Source organism: Alexandromys fortis, unplaced genomic scaffold (genome assembly GCF_014885135.2).
Source record: "Alexandromys fortis isolate MF-2015 unplaced genomic scaffold, M_Fortis_MF-2015_v1.1 scaffold_74, whole genome shotgun sequence".
NCBI lineage: Eukaryota > Metazoa > Chordata > Mammalia > Rodentia > Cricetidae > Alexandromys > Alexandromys fortis.
The window spans coordinates 2,040,849-2,064,837 of record NW_026068008.1 but is presented as its reverse complement, the minus strand read 5'-3'; the positions used below and the strand labels follow the sequence as shown (position 1 = coordinate 2,064,837).

General features: G+C 37.9%; 1 long non-coding RNA gene across 8 annotated transcripts in view; it reads right to left on the bottom strand.

Annotated features, from left to right (window-relative positions):
* Positions 1-11,370: 11,370 nt before the first annotated feature.
* Positions 11,371-23,989, bottom strand: part of LOC126513380 (uncharacterized) — a 71,023-nt gene continuing 58,404 nt past the window's right edge. For 5 of the 8 annotated variants that reach the window (XR_007595309.1, XR_007595314.1, XR_007595315.1 and 2 more), the window contains 3 exons: positions 23,409-23,515; positions 22,393-22,666; positions 11,371-16,882 (listed from right to left, as the gene is read on the bottom strand). This is a non-coding gene — a long non-coding RNA (uncharacterized lncRNA). Of the gene's footprint in view, positions 17,648-22,309; positions 22,667-23,408; positions 23,516-23,989 lie in introns of all 8 variants that reach the window. The other 3 variants (XR_007595316.1, XR_007595310.1, XR_007595313.1) reach the window with 3 other exon arrangements.

Sequence of the window (23,989 nt, the reverse complement as noted above, 5' to 3'; positions counted from 1 at the left end):
ACCTTAACCTTGTACATAAATCTATTTGTTACCTATTATAAACCACTCATTGGTAGTTTGAAACTAGTAATTTTAGTTAATTGTCAAAATTTACAAATTTCTTTTGCTATACTTCATATTGCCCTATCAAATAGTCTTCCATATTTTTTGGCTGAGATAAAGGAAAATTGGTTGTGTTACTGTTTCAGTGTGTCCCTAAATTCCTCTTTCATCAAGAGGTTCTAGGCAGGGTGAGATCTAGAATGAGGGAAGGAGAAGTAAGGACATGTATCTGAATATGGGTGACCTCAAAAGCTGGTGACTGTTAGAACCCTTTTATGCCCTAGGAGAGCAAGAAAGTACTCTAACCACTGAACAATCTCTCCAGTCCCAGTGATACTTATTTATGATGATGAAAATCATGGATCAGACTGGCAACTTGGAGGTATTAATGTTATATAGATCAAGAAGTGCTTTTCTAAGATGTAAGTTGATTTTAATTTTATGGACATGAGATTAATTTGCCCAAATAAAAATCCTAATGAAGCCGGGCAGTGGTGGCGCACACCTTTAATCCCAGCACTGGGAGGCAGAGGCAGGCGGATCTCTGTGAGTTCGAGGCCAGCCTGGACTACAAGAGCTAGTTCCAGGACAGGAACCAAAAAGCTGCGGAGAAACCCTGTCTCGAAAATCAAAAAAAAAAAAAAAAAAAAAAAAAAAAAAAAAAAATCCTAATGAGTCAAAGCTTCCACCACAATAAGCATGATACAGAATGTTCCCAGTTAGTGTTTGACAAATAAATATTTCATTATCTTCCTGGAAAGACCAATTCGGTGGTGGCTTCCATTGACAGCCTGTAGATGGCATGGATATAAATATATATATATGGCATAGGTCTGGATATCTCTCTGTACTGATAACTTTTCTACAACTGTTATAAAATAAGGAAGAGTTTATATAGGTTTATGGTTTCAGAAGCAGTGTCCATATGGCAGCACAGGTGTGGAAGCCAGCCCCTACAAGAGAAAGGATCTGAGAGATCACACCTTCCTCTACAGACTCAAATGCAGAGATGCGGAAGTAGAAGCAGTTCCAAGCTCAGAACTCTCACAGATCAGCCCATTCACATAGACCCTTAGTTAGGAGTGCTGAAGACATAGCTCAGCAGTTAATAGTACTGGCTGCTCTTCCTTAGGATACGGGTGAATTCCTAGCACCCACATGATGACACATACCCACTTTAAATACAAGTTTCAGGGGACCTAACATCCTCTTCTGAACTCTGTAAGCACTAGACATACACATGATATGCAGATATATAGGCAGACCAAGAACTCATACACATAATTTAAAATAATAAAAAATAATTTGAAGCCTACACCTCGCAACATACTTCTTCCACCAGGAAAGACCTCCATAACTTCCACAAGCAAAGCCACGAACTAGAGAACAGGTGCTCCATGTTGGGTTCATTTCTGCTACCAAAATAGCACATCATATTCAGCATCTCTGGTAGGTTCCTCTGCACCATGTATTCTGCCTTAACAATTCATACACATTTAAAAGTTTATTTTGAAATAAAATCCAATTCCTTCCTAGTCGCTTCGCACGCATCTTTCTAGAACATGCTGAAAACTTAAAAATAATTATTGTGTTTGGTGTGATTCTTGCAGAAGGTCATCTTATAAGGTTATAAGGTTTCAGGAAATGTTACTAATGTTATTAGTTTTCTGTAAGCGGAGTTCCTCAGATGTGGAAAGAAGGACCAACTGCCCTATCACAGAGATGTAAAATGCTTCAAAAGTTCACTAATAATTATCTATGTCTCCCTAAATATCACTACTCTGAACACAAGGGTACCATTCTTCCTAATGCATTTTTCCCCATTCACACAGGATAGGCTGTGCATTCACTTACTGTTTATAGTATAAATAAGTTTTATTCCTGCTTTGTCAGGAGACATCACCATAGACCTTTAAATATAAGGGTTGATTTAGATTTACTATAGAAATTTTTTATTTTTTCTAATGTTTCTTGAAAGTTTAAGTAAGTTAAATAAGAAGCTGAACAAACTGAAAATCAAAAACTCTACAGAGGTCAGCTAGAGAGAGCTGAAGTCACGACAGTGAGCCCATCCACCCACATAGACAGGTTAATAGAGAACCACAGATCACCACAGCAGTAAGACCCTAAGATGGTTATTACCATATGTCTGAAGTTAGGGGCGGGCTAGCTGCAGAGTTGTGATCTCTTGGATGCACAGTCTGAAGGTGGAAAAGAAGTATACTCTTTGCCATTTTATGTGTAGATATGTTTGTAATTTTACAGGGTTGAAAATTAAAAGGTTGCCTTGGGTCTCAGACATGGTCATGAATTTTTAATATAATTAAATATATATATATTTCTTAAACTGCATATAATTTTTACTTCAAGTCGAGATGCATACTTGGATATCTATGATCCTAGGTGACAGGTATAACCTTAGGCTCAAAAGGACAGGATGCTGGTAACTTGATTCAGCTGAAAACTGAACTTGTTCATCAGAGAAATGCTTCTGTTCCTGGTAAGAAATCTGGCTTCTGAACAAAGCCTCAAACAAGAGTAATCTCAGTAGGAAAGATGGATTTTTCTCTTCGGCTATCTTATATTTTAAACTATAAAAAGATGGATCCTAAAAAAAACTGACAAGAAAAAAATCATACAATATAAACCTGACTAAAATGGGTATTCTCTTTAACTTTCTTGTTTTGCAGCTATTTAACCATGAGGTGTGAGGCACTGCCAGTGTCGCTGAGTGTGTGCTTGAATCCTAGTGAACAGCTTCACATCATTTCACTGTACAGCTGAAACACAGCCAAACACCCATAGCTTATATTGTCAAAGGTGTTTAAAACCTCAACCCATCATTCTGTTTAAATAATTGAAACAGCTGACCAGTTTTGATTGGCAGACTCTCAACTGTTAGACTTTAAATGACACAAAATAGTCTATATTTCCTGAAGCTAAAATATGCCTAGATGTAGGACATAATTCAGAATTGTGAGGAAGGGGGCTGTAAGCTGATGTCACACGTGTTGGCTTGGAGCTGGTGGTAATTTCTAGCAGCCCTGGCAGACCTTATCCCTCCCTCAGGGGAGTAGGTTGGTCTGTGTCTGAACAGCTCTGACAGAGTTTACATCCTTCTTTCTCAAATCATGGGTCTGAGAAATTGCAAGTTTCTGAAGCATCCTATATCAGAAACTTCTTTCTTCTATTTTGAGGTGTACACGCACGCATGTCTGCATGTATGTGTTTACATGCGTGTGTATGTATGTGTTTATGCGTGTGTGCATGCATGTGTTTGCACATGCTTTAAATCATTGTCCTTAATTCAGTGCTAGACGGCTGGACTTTGGTAAGTGTGCTTTGTAGTCAGATTGTTTTCTGTTGTCTGTAGGTTTGCTGCTCTCCAGTTTCAGATATTAGACTAAGTCCAGAAAAGGGGGGCTTGGTGGGAAGGTTAAGTGTTTAGCAAGGAGACACATAGTCTGCTAGAAGACAGAATGAGGCACAAGAAACTCCTGAGAAAGTTGGTTCATGGTCTGAGCAAGCCTGTTTCAGCCTCATCAAGATGTTGGCTGGACACCTGCAGAATCTTTTAACCCTGAGATAGCTTACAAGTCCAGTGCTCTCAGCCTGGACTCTGTGTGTGTGTGTGTGTGTGTGTGTGTGTGTGTGTGTGTGTGCATTGCTCTCTGTCACTTGGCCTCAGGGAGTGTGTTTATCAGGAGCCTGGCTGAACACCCTTTCCCTGTCTGGCTCTGTAGACCAGGGACTCTACAGAGGATGCCTTGGGGATGAGCTGTCTTCTACTCACACAGAGTATGGCCATAACGACCTTTTCCCACACATTGGGGAGCTCACATGTCTCTGATTCATTGTCAATGGCTGTGGGAAAAGTGAAGTGGGTCAAGAGAATAGAGACTCCATGGAGGACAGCTGACAGGGATGGAAGTCAGATGAGGGATGTTGAGGAAAAGATGGGAAAGAAGCAGAGAGTTTTACCCCAAGGCTGGTGTCACGTGTGATGGATTCAACCTTGGACTTTCCCATACATGTTACGGCATAAACGAACGGCGAACAGAATTAATCAGGCCAGCTCAATATAATATATTCAGCTTTAATAAGCGGAGAACTTACAAAGCCAAGGTTCCAGCGAAGAGCAGGAAACAAAAAGGGGACAAACAAGCACATATGGATGGTTTTTATAAGCTCTTTAGGGCCGCGGGGCAAACACCCCCCCTCAAACAAGGTGATTGGTTGAGATTTCCCTTCACATACAGCCCTCATGATGGTAGAAGCTCACTGGAAAAAACAATCCTAAGCTCGCTTTGTGTGTTTTCTTAAGAACTGCAAAGGAGACAGATGTTGAAAGCTATATTGATTCATGCAAAAAGATCATCCGGACCAAACCCATTACTGACGAGTCTTGTACCCTCTAGTACTGTGATGAGTGTAGCATCTATACCATCTTATTTTTGTGGATCCAATGACCGACTCTGCAGAGGTGGAACCAAAAATCTTCACAATCAATATTTCTTTATTAGTACAATATTTTATTTTTCAAATCGACTTCTGTAATGTTTATTTTCTTATTTACTCTCTAATTTGGTTTTCTGTTCTTTGTATAAGCACACAATAATAAAAACAATCTTAAACCTTAAAAAATCTGTTATCTGTATTGACAATGCTAATTTCTGATATATTCTATAGCAAAATCTTTTTCACTCACCATGGTTTATCCCTTCGTGCATTTTAGTATTGATTGTTAACTTAGATTCATAAAACTTTTCTGTGGAATTTTCACCTAAACTACTTCAGGGCAACTCTGGTTTTCTGCTTACATAGTTTATCATGTCATTTTATGCTCTTGTTTTCAATTTGCCCTTTCTGTTTCATTTTACTGAAAAATCTTTTGCACGTCATACTTTGTTTGCTGAATCAACACAAGTAGTATAAATTTGAACCTAAGCAATGTGGATACACTTTCTTGTTGGAAATGTTTTTATTATCTGTTTGCTCACTGTGTGCACCAGCCAACATACACAAAGTTCCTTGCCTTTTACTTTCATCCACAGGACATGGTTCTGATGCTCTCTGTGAGTTATACCTTAACTTATAGCATTTTTTCATCTTTCATGGTGCGCAGGAGATTCATTCACACTCTGCTTGTCCTTGCCTGAGCCCCAAACTAGTCTCTTCAGAAAGCTTTCTGTTTTGATTAGTTCTGTAGGGAAGACTGGATTTCAGTGCTATTTCCCAATCTGCATTCTAGCTTTTTGGTTTCTAACAGTCAGGGAACTCCTTACATTAATGTTAGCACATTTAAGTGATTCATTACATTTTATCCATAGAAAAGGACTTTTGCAGTGGACACTTGGGAGGAATATTCTGCATTATTGTCAGAAACAGAAGCTCTAAAATTTAACTCCAAAATTATTGTTGACAAGAGTCCCTCAGAAAAATTTTAATTTGCAAAGAACTGTGAATGTTTCTGTAATGTTCTATTGATATTAAATAATGTTTTAAAATAAGATATGACCTGCACATTTCTCCAGTTGGAAAATTTATTCTTATATTTTGGGTTGTGAGCTTAACCTTTAACAGTTGACCCATCTCTCTAGCCCTTATTGGAAGTTCTTACGTGGCCTGTTGTACACTTGTCTGGTTAGGCTGTCAAGGAATTATATCCTCACCAAGTAAACATATCATAGTTTGTTTTATGTATTCTATATAAATAAACATTCCCCACTAATTGAAAGTAGTGGCAATGTATTTGAAGAGTCCCTTGACCTTATTTCTTTCCAACCCTTCTCTACTTGTTTTTCTTTGTCTGTATTAACTCTACTGTGTTTACATGCTGGAGATTGCTTCTGTGTGTCGTGACTGTGAGTGGCTGCTTCGTCTTTCAATTACTAACTAAGTATTGAATAATATTTCAAAATATACTGATAGTCTTGTTTTTATATAGCTGCTGTTTTGCTGAGTTTATCTTTCTGTTATTTTGTTTCTGTGTCATGAATATTTAAAACAGTGCAATTTTAATATTTGTGTCTTACAGTGGGCTTAAGTTTTTTTAGGTTTCAGGATGTAAGTAAAATGTTAAATCATCTACATAGCATGGTGTTTTGTTCTCTCTTTGTTCTTTAATTTTTTTTCTATCTCTGGTTCTCTATATGGGCATTTTCTTTGTTTGGTTTCTGTAGTAATTTATAAGCTACATGACTTTTTATATCTACATATATGTTGGTTACATAAACATTAGCATTCTTTTGTTAATAAATTTTTTTTTTTCCTGACAATTTCAGGTACAATGAGTTCTGGTTACTTTTGCAGCCCCAACCTCCTTTCCACCCCTATGAGTTCTGTCTCCTCCTTGCAAATTACTCTTCCATATTCATTGCTTTTGTTTTGTGCTGTGTCCTACAAAGTTTAACTGGATCTCTATGTATGACCCTGGGCTTGGAATGATCCACTGGAGCCTTGTGGTCTCACCATTCGATACATAACTGGGTACTTACATCTCTCCTTCTCCCAGAATCTGTCAATTGCCATTAGATCAGCAGTAGGAGAGACGATCCCCATAAGCCCTTTCCCACCCATATCTGTCTGTTAGGTGGGTCAAACCCAGTGTCAGTAGACACAGAAGCTATGTGTTCATGACAAATTTATTGCAGTGCAAACTTCATCTGAAGTAGTCATCATCAGTTCACAAATGATATTCATTGGCTTTCCTTATAAAAACTGAGCAAGAAGAAACATTTATTTCCTTTCTTCTGGCTACCAACCCCACCTCATATCTCAGCACTTGTGGATTGGGAGGGCTGGGGATAAAATGTGTCTTCTGTATTGAAGATACTGGTGAACTCATGAGCTCACAACATCTGCTGGTTTTTGCACAAGACAGAGCCAGTAAACATTCCAGGATGGATGGAGGAGGGGCTGCTGAGCTTTCTCCTCTAAGGAGGAACTACTGGCAGTTGTTGACTGCTGAGAGGGTAGGGGAGTCAGTTTTGTGCTAGTGTAGCAACCCTGGGAGATTGTGTAGATGGTCAATGTTGATTGGACTCTGTGAGTTATATATAAAATGAATGAGAACATAAAGGAGGAGAATGTAGAGATTCAGTTATAGGTAAAAAAAAAAAAAAGAAAAAAACATGAATAAGGAAGAGGATTCAGGAGGAACAGGATGTAGGCAGTAGAATGTGAATAAAATTGAAATGTATACATATACAGAGTTCTCATAGACTAACTAAAATATTATATTTAAGAAGACAACATGTTTAGAAAGATGACCATTAGTCTGTGGCTACTCTGGGCTACATAGTGTATTCCAAGCCAACCTGGCTGTACACTGAAACCCTGCTTCATTAAAAAAAAAATGCTTAGCTGACTGAACTAATCTGGATTCCTAGGTCTAGTCTAACCCTAATACATTCTCATGTTCCCTTTAAAAGATTATGTTTAATGTTTATGAGAAAAAAAAATCAGCTATTTATTAACTAAAACAAATAGTTCAGATAGTTTCAATCTTACTGTCTCCCCTTTTTTCCCCCATAACTTCCTCATTTTTGCAATGTGTGTTTTAATTTAATTCCTTACTCAATTGGCAAATTGTATCCTTTGGGAGTATATATAGATAGTGTAGTTTTCTGAATTTTGTATATAATAAAAAGCCCTCCCATGAAGAAATTATCAAAAATTTGGGGTGTAGAGAACTTTCCAATGAGTAACATGTTTTCTCAAAAGAAGACAAAACTATTTCTTCTCAGATGTTTAGTCATAGAGGAACACTTAGATGGTCAACATTTAAATAATTATAGTTATTAGAAAAAAGTATTATGTGGCATTGCATTGTCCCTAAGTAAACGAGAGTAGCAGATAGAAATTTACACACTTTAAACAGGAATTTGTCTTCTTTGCTTTTCTCCCACATTATCCTCCACAAAAGAAGCAAGCCCATAGAAGAGTGAATGCAGGCTCCACAGGTGGTGTGGAAATCCTTCTGTATATGTGTTGCTTTTATTGGTTAATGAATAGAGTATCTGCCTTGGCCTGTGAGTAGAGCTACACGGGGGAAAATAAACTGAATAATGGGAGAAAGAATAAGTGGGGTCAAAGAGATGCCATGGAGTCGCCTGAGGAGAAAGATGCAAGCTGCCAGCCTGAACCTTGCTGTAAGCCATGGACCTCATGGTAAAATATAAAATAATAGAAATGGATTAAGAGATGAAAGTGAGCTAGAAATATGCAAAAACTAATAGGCCAAGCAGTGTTGTAATTAATATAGTTTCTGTGTGATTATATCAGTTCTGGGCAGCTGGGAACAAACAAGCGAACTCTGACAACAAATTGATGCCCAATGTGGGACCAACTATATCTACACAAAACCTGAGAGGGCTTGGAAAGGAATTCTAGACACTAAAAAACAAAGTTTAGTCACATTTTTTTCTAGATGGGCTCTACTTGCTGGTGGCAAGCTGCAGTTCCTTTAAGAGAGGTTTTCCTGATTCAGCGAGGGAAAAAACTGTATGGTTTATAAACAGCAGCTTCCTGGGCTGTGCTGATAGCATGAACTCTGGCTCTTTCAGGATGCTGAGTATTTGAATGTGGTTTATGGGCAGTGTACTTCAAGTTACTTGGTGGCAGCATGGGTCAACTGGTTACCAAAGTTGAACTGATGAATGTGACTCCCATCTGGCAGTCTCAGAGGTAGTAAACAGAACTCCATCATGCTGGACTGGGTGGAGCCAAAAGGCAAAGCAGCCTTAATACTAGTCAAGCAGTTTAATGTTTTAAGAAGCAGTCCTGGTCATAAAAGGATTTCAGATACACAATAGGACAGATTCAGACATAAAAGACCTCTAAACAAGACACAATGTGTTTTAAAAATGTGCGTAGGCTTGGAAGAGAGAAGAAAATGTGTAAAGAGACAGTAAATGTAATATAAAAGAGTACAGACAGTCATAGATTAAAGGAATAAAGATAATAAGATATTAAACTTGTAGAAAAATAAGAGTAATGAGTTTACATAAAGATGGAATATATACAGAGAGTCTGGATTATGTATACTATTGTGCTTTCTTTGAATTTTTTGACTGTGAAGAAGCTAAGTACAGAGAGACATTTAATTGTATGGGCTACTAAGCCAAACCAGTATAGATATTTTAAAGGTATCATAACTTCCAAATTTGGGCCTAAAGATTTGTTGCTTTGGAAAAGGGGTTCTTCTTTTGTTTTCACAGAAGATGAGAACTTGTAGATTAATTCCAGATTAATGTGGTTTGATGGACCAAGACCCCCAAAAGTTTGCCATGAACACCCCCAAAAATATTTCATTCAACAAGAATCAGGAAGCAGTTGGGCACCATTTGTAACATGAGGGTCCTGCTCGTTTGTGTTTCTGTCCCTCCCGGTACCCCACAGCTGGCAAGCCCCAAAGAAAATCACACAGAGAACTCTATAAGTTATAAAACTGATTGGCCCATTATCTCAGGCTACATATTAGCTCTTGTAGCTTATATTAACCCATTGTTCTTATCTATGCTAACCACATGGTTCAGTACCTTTCTCAGCAAGGCAGCTCACATCTTGCTTCTTTGGAGTCTGGGCAAAAGTGGAAGGAATCAACTTCCTCCTTCCCAGAATTTTCCTGTTCTCATTGTATCATTTTTACTTCCTTTCTGGTTTTCCCACCTATACTTTCTGCCTGGCCAATTAGCATTTATTTAAAAAATGATTGACAGGATACAGACAATTCTCCCGTACCAGGAGAGAACTAAACCCAAATTCCCAAATACTCTTTATGTTTGTTTACATTTAAAGGTGGTTATGATATAGAGATCAATACTTTGCATTTGCGTGGATCTCGGTTTATCGATACAAACTTAAGGTCAATTTTGTTATATGTATATTTCTGCTCTTGATTAAGGTATTCTTTTTGTTAAGCTCATTTAAATATGTAATGTATAATAAAGAGATATAGGTTAATAGATAATCATCTATAATAGTCAAGCTTGTAGTCATGTTAATTAGGTTTTCTAGATATATAGATATATTTCAGTTAGATAGGTACTCTTCAAATCTTTCAAAGACTACACAATATGCTATTTAAAATGTTTTAATAACTTAGGACTTTTCATGACATGAGACATTTCTGTTCCTGGCAGCACCAATCACTTCAAAAGGATGATGGACACTGAAGAAACTCCTAATGGAGTTTGCTAGCCATTTGGGCAAGAAACTGCTCTTTCCTGGACGGTTTTATGTCACACAGTTTGAACTAGACATGCAGGACCTACAGAAAATGATTGCTAAATTCACCTAATGGTGAGACACTCCTTCATGATTCTTGCTTCATGAAAAAATCTGCCAGACATTCTACATGACACAGAAGAAAATGACTGACAATCTGTCAATATAGGCAGAACTGTCTTTCAAATTTACTGCTTCATGAAAAAGTCTGCCAGATACTATGGGCCTATAGGCTGAAAATGGATGCCTAGAAGAATGTTGCAGAACTTTGGGTGACTGTCCAGGCAGCGAGATGTCTCTGTCAATTTAGAGTTGTGAAAGTTGCTTACAATAAACTTTATGTTTACTTAGGTAATATTATATCCTTCTGGGTTCTTTGATGAAGTTGAAGGACAGTTAGTTATAATTATAGTTTTCCTTAGTTATGATAAGAGATATAATAGTAGATATAAATATTGTACATATTTGTAAATATTGTAGATATAAATAAGTATATATAAATATTGCAACTCTAACTATTGCTTGATACCTGTCTTGTTATATATAATTTTACTATGTTAAAGTTAAAACCTTCCTTTTCATTTAAACAGAAAAGGGGCGGTGATATGGGATTCCCCTCTGTATTCTGTGAATATTATTGGTTAATAAAGAAACTGTCTTGGGCCTGCACAGAGCAGAATAGAGGTAGGCAGGGAAAACTAAACTGAATGCTGAAAGAATGAACACAGAGTGGTGAGACACTATGGAGCCACCAGAGGAGGAAGACACAAGCCACTAGCTGGAAACTTGCCAGTAGGCTACAAGCCTGTGATAAAATATAAAATAATAGAAATAGGCCGGGTGGTAGTGGCGCACACCTTTAATCCCAGCACTTGGGAGGCAGAGTCAGGAGGATCTCTGTGAGTTCAAGACCAGCCTGGTCTACAAGAGCCAGTTCCAGGACAGGCTCCAAAGCCACAGAGAAACCCTGTCTCAAAAAAACAAAAAAATAAATAAATAAATAAATAAATAAATAAATAAATAAATAAGAATAGAAATAGGTTAACTAAAGATAAAAGAGCTAGCTAACAATATGATTAAGTGATTGGCCAAGCATTGATTTAAATAATATGGTTTCTGTGTGATTATTTTTGAAGTCTAGGTGGCCAGAAAATGAACAAGTGGTCTCCTACAACACACAGGGTCCTCCCATGTCATAGGAGTCAACTGCATCGTGCCCTTCCTTTCATGTCTTAACTAACCAAGCCAGAACTAATTATAAAACTCTAATTTTCCAACAGAGCCCAAAACAGTTTTTTCAACAAGTACACAAAGAATTAAAGTGTGTGTGTGCTGAGAAAGACAGCAAGTATCCTCACCTTTTATAATGAAACATCGTCTCTAAGTCCTCCATATAAAACACAAATGTATTTTTGTTTTTGAATCTCTTCATAGGGGAAGTAATATGGCTCCACTCTTGACTCTTAATGCCAACAGCACTAAACAAACACCCCTTAGCAAAAAATTTATTCCCATAAACACAGGCTACACAGGATACAAGGATCTTCTTGGAGTTACTGACTTGCATTGTAGCTTTTGAAGCCATCTGTTTTAGTGAAGGTATTGAGTAAAGCCTTCCGGAGAAAGCAATAAATTTAAGATACCAGTGATGATAGTATTCCTTACACTGAACCATAAGCCTGTCTCCTGTTTGTTTCATCTTGACAGAGTTTTTAACACCAAGAGTTTCAGGAAGAAAAGGATCATTAGATTTTGTTCTCATGTTGTGTCCTAATGCCCCAAGTTAGATTATCGTATTATAGCCTAGTATAATCAGTGGCTAAATTCTGCTCTAGCATGACTCCATCTTTCCCTACAGGTAGCACCCTGTTCCCACAAGTTCTCCTAGACTTTTTGATGCTACAACTTAAGGTCCAGGGATGACACAACCTACATTCGATACCAGTGGTCCTGCTTTTCAACAGTGCTTCTTCACCAGAGGCATTCTAGCTTTCTGGTTTCCATGCATCCCTTACTCATTGGCTTCATCCAGCACCAGGGAAAGCCATACACTTCCTCCCAATTTCCTACTCTAGAGTTTCCCCAGATATCTGACAATCTTCATTGGTCATCTGTGTTCCCAAAACCCAACCTTCCTAAGTTCAAACTGTTCCTACTATCCATGAAATTATCTCAGACTTATTTTTATCAAAACTTAAATAATACTCAATCAACTAGAATTACTTATGTCTGGATAAAAGTTTTTGAGACTACAAGAATCTTATTTGTGAAATTCTTTATTAACATTCTTAAATGTATTCATTTTTGTGGAGTGGGGTCATGTGCTGCATTACATATGTGAAGGTACCGGGACAGCTCGCAGGAGTTGCTTCTTTCCTGCTACCTACAGATCCTTAGGACAGAACTCAGTTCATCAAGCTTGCCTGCAAGCACCTTGACCCACTAAGCCATCTTGGTGACCCAAAGCGGAGACTTTTGAGCTCAATTATCTGATAGAAGATATCCATTGCTTAAAATCAAGATGGCCCAATGTCAGCTGCTTTTTACATGGTCAGGTAATAGCTGACTTGTCTCTTTTGGCACCCACTCTATCTATGTAGCCTGGCTGGTCTTAATACAGGCTCTCATTTCTAGTGCTGTAGTGAATGATGGGTAGCGCCATGCTCAAACACTCAGTAATTTACTCACCATTTGGTATGCACTTTAGATTTTTCTGCTACTCATAATCATTAAAAAAAAAAGTTATATAGCCAGGCAGAAGTGGCTCGCATCTTTAATCCCAGCCTCAAGAGAGAGAGGCAGGTGGATTTCTGTGAGTTCAAGGTCAGCCTGGTCTACAGAGTTTCAGGACTGGATCCATAGCTACTGAGAAACCTTGTCTCGAAAAAAAAAAAAAAAACAAATAAATAAATAATAAAATAAAAAGGTAATATACTTCAGCAATGAGCTACACAGAGAAGCAAGAGAAACTGAAGCATGTGGTTTTTCTTTTATGAATTTTAGTGAGTTTTAGCAGTGTTTTTAAAATAATTTCCTAGTTGGTATGAATTTATTCTTAAAATGTTGTTCTTTATTCTAACCCATAAAATACCTATAAAATCCAGGAAGGATAAAAAGAATTTTTTTGAAACACCCTCTAAATATTTACTTTCAAGAATATGGTTTGAAAGTGTTATGATTCTAATATGGTCAAAACAATTTTGTCCACTTTAAAAAACAATCTGTTTTGCTCCTATGATGCTTTCTTTAGCCTCTTGATTTTAACATTGTTTGTTTGGCATCTATAATGATTTTTTCCACATGGTTCCAAATCAATAGACATTTATTTGATGATTAATTATAGCCAAGATTTTTTCTAAGCCTTCTGCTTTTCCTACCTCACTCCATTTTATGTTAGACCTTTGAATGGATGAGAAAAAACTCAGATTCAGTTTATTAATGCCTCAGACAAGCAGATTTCTTATGTAAGCATTCTAGATTTGTGATGACAAAACTTAATCATGGTTATGGAAATGTGGAATTATCGTGGGAAATTGTGCTACAAAAAGTGTTTTTGTTTAAATAAATAGGATTGTACACTGGTTTAAATAATATACAGAATTAAAAAAATAGCCCTGGCAATCCCCATTACAAATTATATTTCTTGTTTTAATAAGTAAATTGAGGCATAGAAACTAAGTAGCATGTCTAATATAATTTGTTTAGTAGAGGAGTTAAACTTTAACTTCCAGCAGATAAGTTCCAGGATACCTGCTGCTGTCATCGTTCTGAAAAAGAAACCAGCAGAGCACAGGCATGCCTCTGCTCAACAGTCACCAGGGGTGATATCTTTTCACATGCCTTCACAGCCTTGAGAGCTCTGAAATTTTCATGTGACTCATCTCATTAAGAGGAACTATTCTTTATGCAGTTTTGCTCAGGCTTTAAAAATGTATCACAAAAGATGAAAACCACTGCCTCCATGACAAGTCAAAATGAATGTTTGCAGCCCTTCTACTTTGGGGAGGATATTTCTAAGAAATGCATTATTTATTTGCAAGATTGTGACAAAGCTGGAGCACCTGAGTGAAACATATTCATAGAATTATTAAATTTGAAATATAAAGCATAAAAACATAAACATCAAGAAATTAAAAGTCTTTCTGCAAAAGACTTTTAATCCCTAGTTTTAATACTGTCTGCCTTCATACATCCTCAGCATTAATTAAGAGTTATTTTTAAATAAGTGAAATAAACCCTATTGATGCAATGTGCTGTTAAAAATGACATGAGAAATCTCTTGTAACATGTTTTTCCTTAGTACTGTTCCTTTAAACACTGTATTAGTCACGGGCTGCCTCCCCCCACCCCTTGTAGGCTGAGGAGGCAGCATCCATGAGTCTGCATTAGAGCAGAGTGTGCATCCATTTCCCTAAATGCAGACAACGAGACCTTCTGCTGCTTCTGAAGGTAGTACAGAGGTAAGGGAGGATAAGCCAGCGCTGAAGAGACGTCAGACCAACCATGTACTGCAAGGCCAGACTTGCATACCCATGGGTATCTGCGATTGCAAAACAGCTGGTCCAGGGAACAGTCTCAGTGAAGTAAGACGCCAACTGACTTTGTTTGTAGCTGACAGCTTATCTTACCTGACAGCTTCCTTGGACTTCTATGTTGGAAAGTGAATGAGCTCATTTGCCTTCTAAAAGAGCATTATCAACTGAGTTATTAAACACCTTGTTGGAAAATACCTTTTCTTTGTGCAGCAAAATTCAGACCCTGATAGTTATATGTACATCTTTATTGAATAAATAAAGAATATTTGCAAATAAAGTAAAATATGCAATAAAGATATACATATAACTATCAGGCAATCATACAAATATCAAAGGAATACTTTGTCTAAAATGTTAGTATTCAGGTGGTGTTGTCATAGAAACTTCTTGTGGAAATATTATACATCTGTAAGCACTTTCTGGAGAATCAGAAGTTAAAGAAAAAGAAGAATGACTCTGTCAATACTGACTAGGGATGAATCTGTTTCACCTCTATTCATTATTCATAATTCATTTTTCTACTGAGACCACATTCTAGTAACTTTAGTGAAATTCCATTGACTTTGACTCAGATGAAGAGTTAAAATAGCTGACTTTTATTAAGTGCAATGGGAAGGAGCCGGCCAGCCTGCAGCTGTGTGGAGCACTGGAAGACCATATGTCAACCCAGCAGTTCAGAGTCCTGGCTCTGAGCCCAGGTTTCACTCATCTGCTCTGTGACCCTGGGTAATTTGCTTAACCTCTGTGCACAACAATTTTTCACAGTCACAAAACAAGACTGATGACATTAATGTGTGAAAGAAAAAAAAAACAGGGACATTTGACAGTGTGATGCACAAACAGTAGACAAAACAAGTTCTTTCAAGAGCTACCCTTCCCTAAAGTTGTGCTACTGTTGTAAGTGTTCTTATCACAATAGATAGCAGCCGGGAGGAAATGCTTGAAGACAGTGGGTATCTTGACTACCTCAACTGCTGTAGTGACAGCATCATGATGCATGCATAAGTCTATATAGGAGGGATGGAGAGACACAGAGGGAGGGAGAGTGAGAGAGAGACCTACATGGACATGGAAACTCACGTTTACTGACAAGGTATCAGCAATTGAAGGAGGTTAGTTCTGGGAGGTCCAGGGCTCTCCCTTATGGGAACTAGCCAGCTCTGCCTAGAGGAAAAAGTTAGATAACATCCTTCCTCATCCCATGTGTAAATAATATCGCTGGAAACATTTGAATCACTTGATTCTCCATGGGAGAAAATGAGCTTGCAGATGATGGAAGGAAACGCCTGAGAATATCACGGTCACTCTATTTGTCAAACATGCATTAGGTTAACATTCCCAAATATGAAAAAGACTCATCATTCTAAAATCCCAAGACACTTCTTAAATATTTAATAATAAATCCTGGTTAGACAAGCAATGTATCCAAATTAATAAATATGGAAAGGAATAGATGTGGCAAACCTTTGGTTTGGGGTTACTGAAAAAAACATATATGGATAAAGATCATCAATTTGAAGACAAAAATACACCTGAAATAAGCTAGGACTTAAAGTATGGAAGGAAAATCATTTTGAAGCAAGATATTGGTGAGTCTCAATCAACTGTATAATTAAAATATCAGAATTACTCAAACTACTGAAAGAATCAAAATCACGCAAAAATAGAGTATTATATAAAAACTGTTAACCAAAATGATACGGCATATGGAGCATGAGAAGAGCCTGCCATCTTCTGTATGAAAACCCTCATGGAAGGCAATGGCATGAAATGGAATGTGTTGGGTTTTTAATTGTCAAGCATAAAATTTACAAAGTTGACACTTCAATCGTATTTCCTTTTCAGAAACCGTAGATTTGAAGGCTCCCTCTGGTGGTTGAATAAAATACAATTTTATGTTAGACATATACAGTTTTAAGTAAAATAAAAAGCTATTGAAATAAATTCCCCTGGTATGGCCTTTTCTTTCTCAGGAAGTGATGTCCACTATGACATGAGGATGGCCATGGTGGTGACACCGGCATGTGGGAGCATATTCAACTCTGCCTCAGACTGATTTGCTAACTGAAAACAACCTGGCAAAATAAACAAAGAATATAATTAGTTAAAATAAATATTTTTAAGTGAACAAAATTCTAGAAAATTAAGTTAAATAACTTTCTGAGGCTCACATAGAAGATGAAAGCCGTGGCATCAACATTAATAAAAAGGCAGTGAGATTCTTATTACTGTCTTCAATTTGTTGTATCTGTGTGTTTATTACTTAGATCACCTCTTTATGTTACCACAGAGAAAAGACAGAATTTATTTGTCTGCTTTGCCTCATTCCTACTGAATGGTGATGGACTATTATATGTTCAGATTTGTTAGACAAGTGAGGCCAGAGTCCTTTGCTCCAAAACATTGAGAGGCTCCGAATGGTTTGCAAACAATAAAATGAAGGAACATCAGAAATTCCTAACACTTCCAGGGCCCTTTTTCAAGTCTGTTTTCTCTATTGGTATTTAAATGTATTAAGCAGTATTAAATGTAGTGTAGACAATATTTTGTCTGGTTTTTATCCCCTTGACAGAAAACTAGACATAGCTGGGAAGAAGGAATATCAGTTTAAGGACTACCCCATCCATCAGATGAGTCTGTGGATATGTTGCTAATGATGTAGAATAGCCAAGCCAGCTGTAAACAGCCAGGGGATACTGGCTGTATAAGAAGCATAGCTGAGCAATTCACAGTAGCAAGTCATTCAGTAAGCAGCATTCCTCCACAATCTCTTACTCAGTTCCTGCTTCAGGCTCCTCCTTTGAGTTCATGTCTGGATTCCCCCAATGGTAGACTGTAACCTGTAAGCAAATTAAACCCTTTCTTTGCCAGTTTGTTTCCGTCAGTGTTTTATCACAGCAACCAAGAGCATACTGTAATAGACAGTGTCCCCAGTGCAGAGTTGATGAGACAATGGATGTTATTTTCAGACAATCTTCAAAAGTGTAGAGTCTAGTACTTCTGCCAAATATCCGTCAAATCTTTCATGGTTCTTTTACAGGGAACTCAGGGCCACCATGAAAAAAGTGAGCTACACTCCTCTCTACTTCTTCACTAAAATCAATTCACTTACCATTTAGTAACTATTTTTTTTTTCAAAGGGGAATTTTCTTCTCTTTAGAAAAATTAAATTTTTGTTGCAGAAGCACAGGTTTTATTAAAATTAATAAGAGGGAGTGGATTGTAGGGCTATATTATACAGGCCCATATTTCTACATGGTATGGTGACCAGACTTGCAGGCCACAGTTTGCACCTGGCCACACAGAGGGTGGCCACCTAGGCTTTTGAGACAAACTGACGCCATCCTAAACAAAGGGACAGAATATGCTAATGTCGCTCTGCTCCTTCTTTGTAATTTGGGAAGTCTGCCTGGGAAAGAGGTGTTAGTTCAGTTTACATGACAGAGCAGGCATAGATAGGAAGACATGACAAAATGGGCATAGAAAGGTGTGGATGTTACCTAGGAAACAGAATGCTAATGAATTTCCCCCTCAGTTTATGTTTTAGTAGAAAAGCTGTTTGCAGAATAAACACAGGTGACTTTTCAGGCTGAGAACTCAGGATTTCATGAGGGATCACTGAAAACTCCCTCCCGATAAAGTCTTGTGAGTTGTGTCTTTATTCCCGTGTCTCCCGGCTGGTCAGAGAAAATTTATGGGCTGGGCTGGTCCCAGACCATGACAAGTTATTATCTCAGATTTCTAGGATAAACTTTCAGAATTTGAGTATTCTCAGAAATTATCAAACAGTGGTAAAAAGAAAAGACAATTAAATCAGACGTCTACTGTCATATATATTTATACAAGGTTACTGCCTACATATTCATTCTCACAGAGCCAGGACTATTTTAAACACAAACATGGGAAAAAAGGATACTGTCCTAAAAGTCATATCATATAAAGTAGGCTCCTTCTTTGGAATGCTCCCCTAGCTATTAGCTGAATGGTGTGATAAACTCTGTATAAGTAGTCATTGAGCTATTTATTACATAATCAAGGAGTAATGGTATTGAGAAATACCCCAAATACCAAAAGTTGCCAACTTCTACAGAGTCAACCATCAGATAACACAAATCTACCCTCCAAGAATGTACCTTCGTATTTCTGTCCTCCTATACAGAAGAATGCTTCTGGAGGACACCTTTAGAACAATGTTCCCAAGAGAAAGAGGCAGTCTCTGATCAACTACCTTTAGGACATGGCTCATGTTAGACCATCCCAAATAAGAATGAAGAAAGAGGAGGGAAAGGAAGCAAGGGGAAGATGGAAGAATGGTAATGGCAAGGGTGGAAACGAGAACACAAAGAAATGGGAACGAAAGGAAACAACCAGAGTAACTGTTTTATGTAGTTCTCAAACACGTCTCACAATAAAATTCATCTCCCTTATCCCACTGCCTATAAATACTCAGGAGCTGACATTTAACATGGCATATTTTGGGTAAAACATCTTAATAGAATTTGTATAAATGGAGCACTTAAAAGAATAATTAAAAGGAGTGCCTTTGTGTGCTTTTCAATGTGTGCATTATAAATGTGGGTTATGACATGTATATGTCAGATTCATATATAAATAATAGATTTTACACAATTGACCATTCTTTTGTGTTTGTATAATAGCTTATTGATTATATATATATATATATATATATGTATATATATATATTCACTAGACCTCATTTCTGTCTGCATATATAAGTCATCCAAGAAGGATAAAAATCTCCCAAGGTGGAGAGTTTGTTCAGTAGTTAAGAGCACTTGCACTTCATGCAGAGAAACCAGGTTCGGTACTCCAGTTCCAGGGTCTCATGCAGCACATACACACACACACACACACACACACACACACACACACACGAGAGAGAGAGAGAGAGAGAGAGAACAAGGTAGAGAGATGAAGTGAGTGTGTATGTGAGAGAGAGACAGAGACATAGAAACACAGAGACAGACACATACATGCAGACACACAGAGACACAAAAAAATAAAATAATAAATATATCTTTAAAAGAATACCCAAGCCTCACACAGAGATTCTGAGGGCAATACTTTAGAGTGAGGCCAACTCCAACTCCCAATATTTAAAAGGACCTAAGCAATCAGAAATTGAGAACTCAAGGCAAGTAGTCAGAGGGTGTCATCAGCCTGTTTTCTTCTTGTTTTCCTCCATTTCTTGCCCAACATTGCAATGGAGGTGACCTTGCCATTCCTCTCATTCACTAGCACCTGGATTAATGGAGTAAGAGGAATGGTAGAAAAAATAAGCATAAAGAGACAGGCATATACAATATCAGCCCCAGGCCGAAGGACTCTGAAGATTTCCCTTACTGGTGGTGAGACGATGAGCAGAAAGTCTGCTGTGGAGAAATCCAGTTAATCAAGTGAAACATCTGCATTTTCCAAGCTAAGGTCTTGTCTTCTTCCTGATCCTTTCGGGACTATGATAAGTTAGCATTATATATGCACATAATGATTCCAGGAAGGAATATGCTGACAGCCCAAGCTCTAGATTGACTTCTCTCTACAGAGGACTTGATTTTTGTTTAAAAGCTGTCCTATCCAGTTCTTCTACTGAATTGCTAGCTTGCTAGCTGTCCACTAGGACTTAAAGGCTTTCTGGACTCTAGTTTCATGTGTCTGACTCTAGAAAAAACATGTAGCTCTTGTCCATCTTCCTTCGTATATCTAGTCCAAAAAAAAAAAAAAAAAACTATTCTAAGGCTTGTCTATCCAGAGATCATTAAAGATCTAGGTCTGAACTTTCCAATGACAGTTTGAACCAAACCATCTAGGAACCATCTGGAAGGTTGTAGGCAGTGTTGCTTGGTATTCATACTTCCAGAACAAGGAATGAGACACAATAGAGCAGTTACTCTTACTGCCCTGTAGTGGCCTTCTACTCAGCTAGCCTTGACAGCTGTCAGTGTCCCTAGACTTAGTTATGACTCACATTCTATCTTTTGTCACAGTCTCAGCAGGCCCAACTCAAAAGCAATAGCTGAAATGTTATACCCAAGAATATAACTCTGAGCTCTTTCCACAGCAGCAAGGAAACTATAAAACAAAATCTTTGAAATCAAACATGAGAAAAATATCCTATACACTATGAGCCCTCACATCTTCTGCAACAAGTCTGTGCCTGGGCCTCTAGACTGTTGATGAATTCCTTTGAGATGCAGGTGCCAAAAGCTATGCCCCACAGCGCTCGTGTCCTGCATGCTTGCTGAATCAGTGGCACTGGATCCCTTCCAGGTTTTACCATGTGTGTCCTCTAGACCTGTTACCCAAGTTGACCCTAAGGCTTCTTGAGGCCTAGTACCCTAAGCTAGGAACTGCATAAGACTGTAGGCAGGATAGTCCTGATGCCATGACACTAGACAAGTCCACAGAGAACATTTAGTCCTTTATTCTAGAGCCATTCTGCCCTTCTACATCACTGGGCCTATGACAGTTTAAGGCAAGCTTCAAAATCTCTGAACTACATGCAGAATGTATTTTCATTATCTTGACAAAGAGCACCAAGCTTTCTTTTATTCATGCCCATTCATTTATCAAAGGGTAGCTTGACCGCATCATCTCCTCTTCTTTGTTTCCTTTTAATTATAAATGTCATATCTAGTTATTTTGGCCTCTCTGTACTCACCTACAAGAAGGCTGTGGATCCTTAAATATTCTGCTTAAAAGTTTCTTCCACTAAATGTCCCAGCTCACTAATCTTAAACTTCTTCTACAAAGCCTTCAGGCACGGGCATAATGAAGCCAAGTTCTTTGCTACTCTATAATAAGGATGGTTTTTATGGAAGTTTCCAATACCTTTTTCCCATTTCTGGCTAGTACCATCAAAATTAGTATCATTGTTTATATTTCTCCCAGAATTACATAATGCCTAAGAAAATTTAGGTTTTCCTTGTGGCCCTTCTCCTCTTCCAAGACATTGCCAGAATTCCCTTTAATCAGACTTTCTGGCAGTATAGACCATTTATTTATTTATTTATTTATTTATTTATTGGTTTTTCAAGACAGGGTTTCTCTGTAGCTTTTGGAGCCTGTCTGGGAACTAGCTCTTGTAGACGAGGCTGGCCTCAAATTCACAGATATCCACCTACCTCTGCCTCTTGAGTGCTGGGATTAAAGGTGTGTGCCACCACTGCCCAGCGACCTTTTCTTTTAAAAAATAATTTTAATCATTTTGTACATGACTACTATATTTACATCATTTAACCCCCTCAACTTCTAATTCCTCCAATGTCTGCTTTAACTCCTCAAATTTATGATATCTTTTTCTATAATTATAACTGTTACAACACACAACTTAGCTCAGTTAGAGTCATTCTTTTTTTATATAAGTTCTTTTTTATTTTATTTTTTTATTTTTATATTTATTTATTAAAGATTTCTGTCTCTTCCCCACTGCCGCCTCCCATTTCCCTCCCCTTCCCCCAATCAAGTCCCCTTTGGATGCTCACCTTACTAGACCTGGATGGAGGTAGTTAGAGTCATTCTTATATACTTGTGTTCATGGCTGATCACTTGAAACTGGATAACTTACCAGGAAGTTCATCCATAGGAAAAACCAATTCTTCCTCTTTAAGCAGTCATTGATTGCTTTTATATACTCATCAGGGTGCAAAGCCTTGTGAAATTCCCCATAACCTCGATGGCTTTGTGGAATGATACTACCATTATGCAAGTCTTCTTCGGTCGGCCATGATGTTGAGATTTTGTGGGTGCAGCTTCCCTGTCCTGTCTATATGACACTATCTAGCAGCAGACATCCTGGTCATCTGGCTTTTCAATTATTCTGTCCCCTCTTCCAGGATATTCTGTGATAGAAGAAAGTGATCAGGGCAAAAGACTGTACTTTTAGGTAAGAAAAAAAGCTGAGCATATACTATTCTAGGAAACCTACCTATGACGACAAACCTACTCTTGAAATGATTAAATGAATCTGTTCATGAGTACAGAGCCCTCATAGCCTAATTATCTCTCAACATTATTGAATTAGGAGCTAAGATTTGTACCTGGCTTTCTTTTTTGGTCCACCAACCAACTCCCAAGTCATGATATGGAGACTTCTTATTGCTTATGAATGTTCTGGCTCCCATAGGTTCATTTCTGCCTAGCTTTTTTCTTTAACTTAAATCAACCTGTTTCTCTTTATCAACCTTTTGCCTTAGGGCTTTTTACTTTTCATTCTGTATGTCTTTCTTTCCTCTTTTCTCCAGTGTTTAGCTGGATGGTAGATGCCTGGTTTCTGGCCCTACTCCCTCATTCTCTTCTTTCTTCCTTTCTCATTTTTTTTCTCTTTTGCTATGTATCTCTCTGCCTGCCAACCCCATCTATCCTTTCTCATACTAGCTATTGACAATTCAATTCTTTATTAGACCAGTCAGAAAATGTAGGCAGGCAGGTGCAACAGCAACACATCTTTACACAATTAAAGAGATATTCCACAACAACATTAACTTTTTATGGTTTTCACATAAGAGGACATTTATCCTTTCAGGTCTTGCAGAGGACTTTGATTCATTCCCAGTCATACATGCCTAGTGGCTTATAACTTACTTTAACACCACCTCCATGGAATGTGGCATCTTCCTCTGGCTTCTGCAGGCATATGCATGCTTGTGGTTCATATAAACTCACCAACTTGCACACACGCAAAATAAGTCCTTTAAAAAAAGAATTTCAAATGACCCAGAAATACTTAAGGAGATTTTCAACATCCTTAGACATCAGGGAAATGCAAAATAAAACAACTTTGAGATTCCATTTTACACATGTCAGAATGGCTAAAATAAAAAACACAAGTGACAGCTCATGCTGGAGAAGACATGGAGCCAGGGGAACAGTCCTCCACTGCTGATGGGAGGGCAAGCTTGCTCAGCCACTTTGGAAGTCAGTGTGGCTACTAGGAAACTGGGACTCAATCTACCACAAGACCCTGCTATACCCCTCTGGGCATAGATAGACCCAAAGGCTTCTCAATCATATCACAAGGACACTTGCTCAAATCTGTTTATAGAAGCTTTATTTGTAATAGCCAGAAACTGTAAGTAACTTGAAGTTCCTCAGCTGAGAAATGGAAAAAAAAATGTGGTACATTAACTCAACTGTTAAAAATGAGGATGCAGGGACATTTGCAG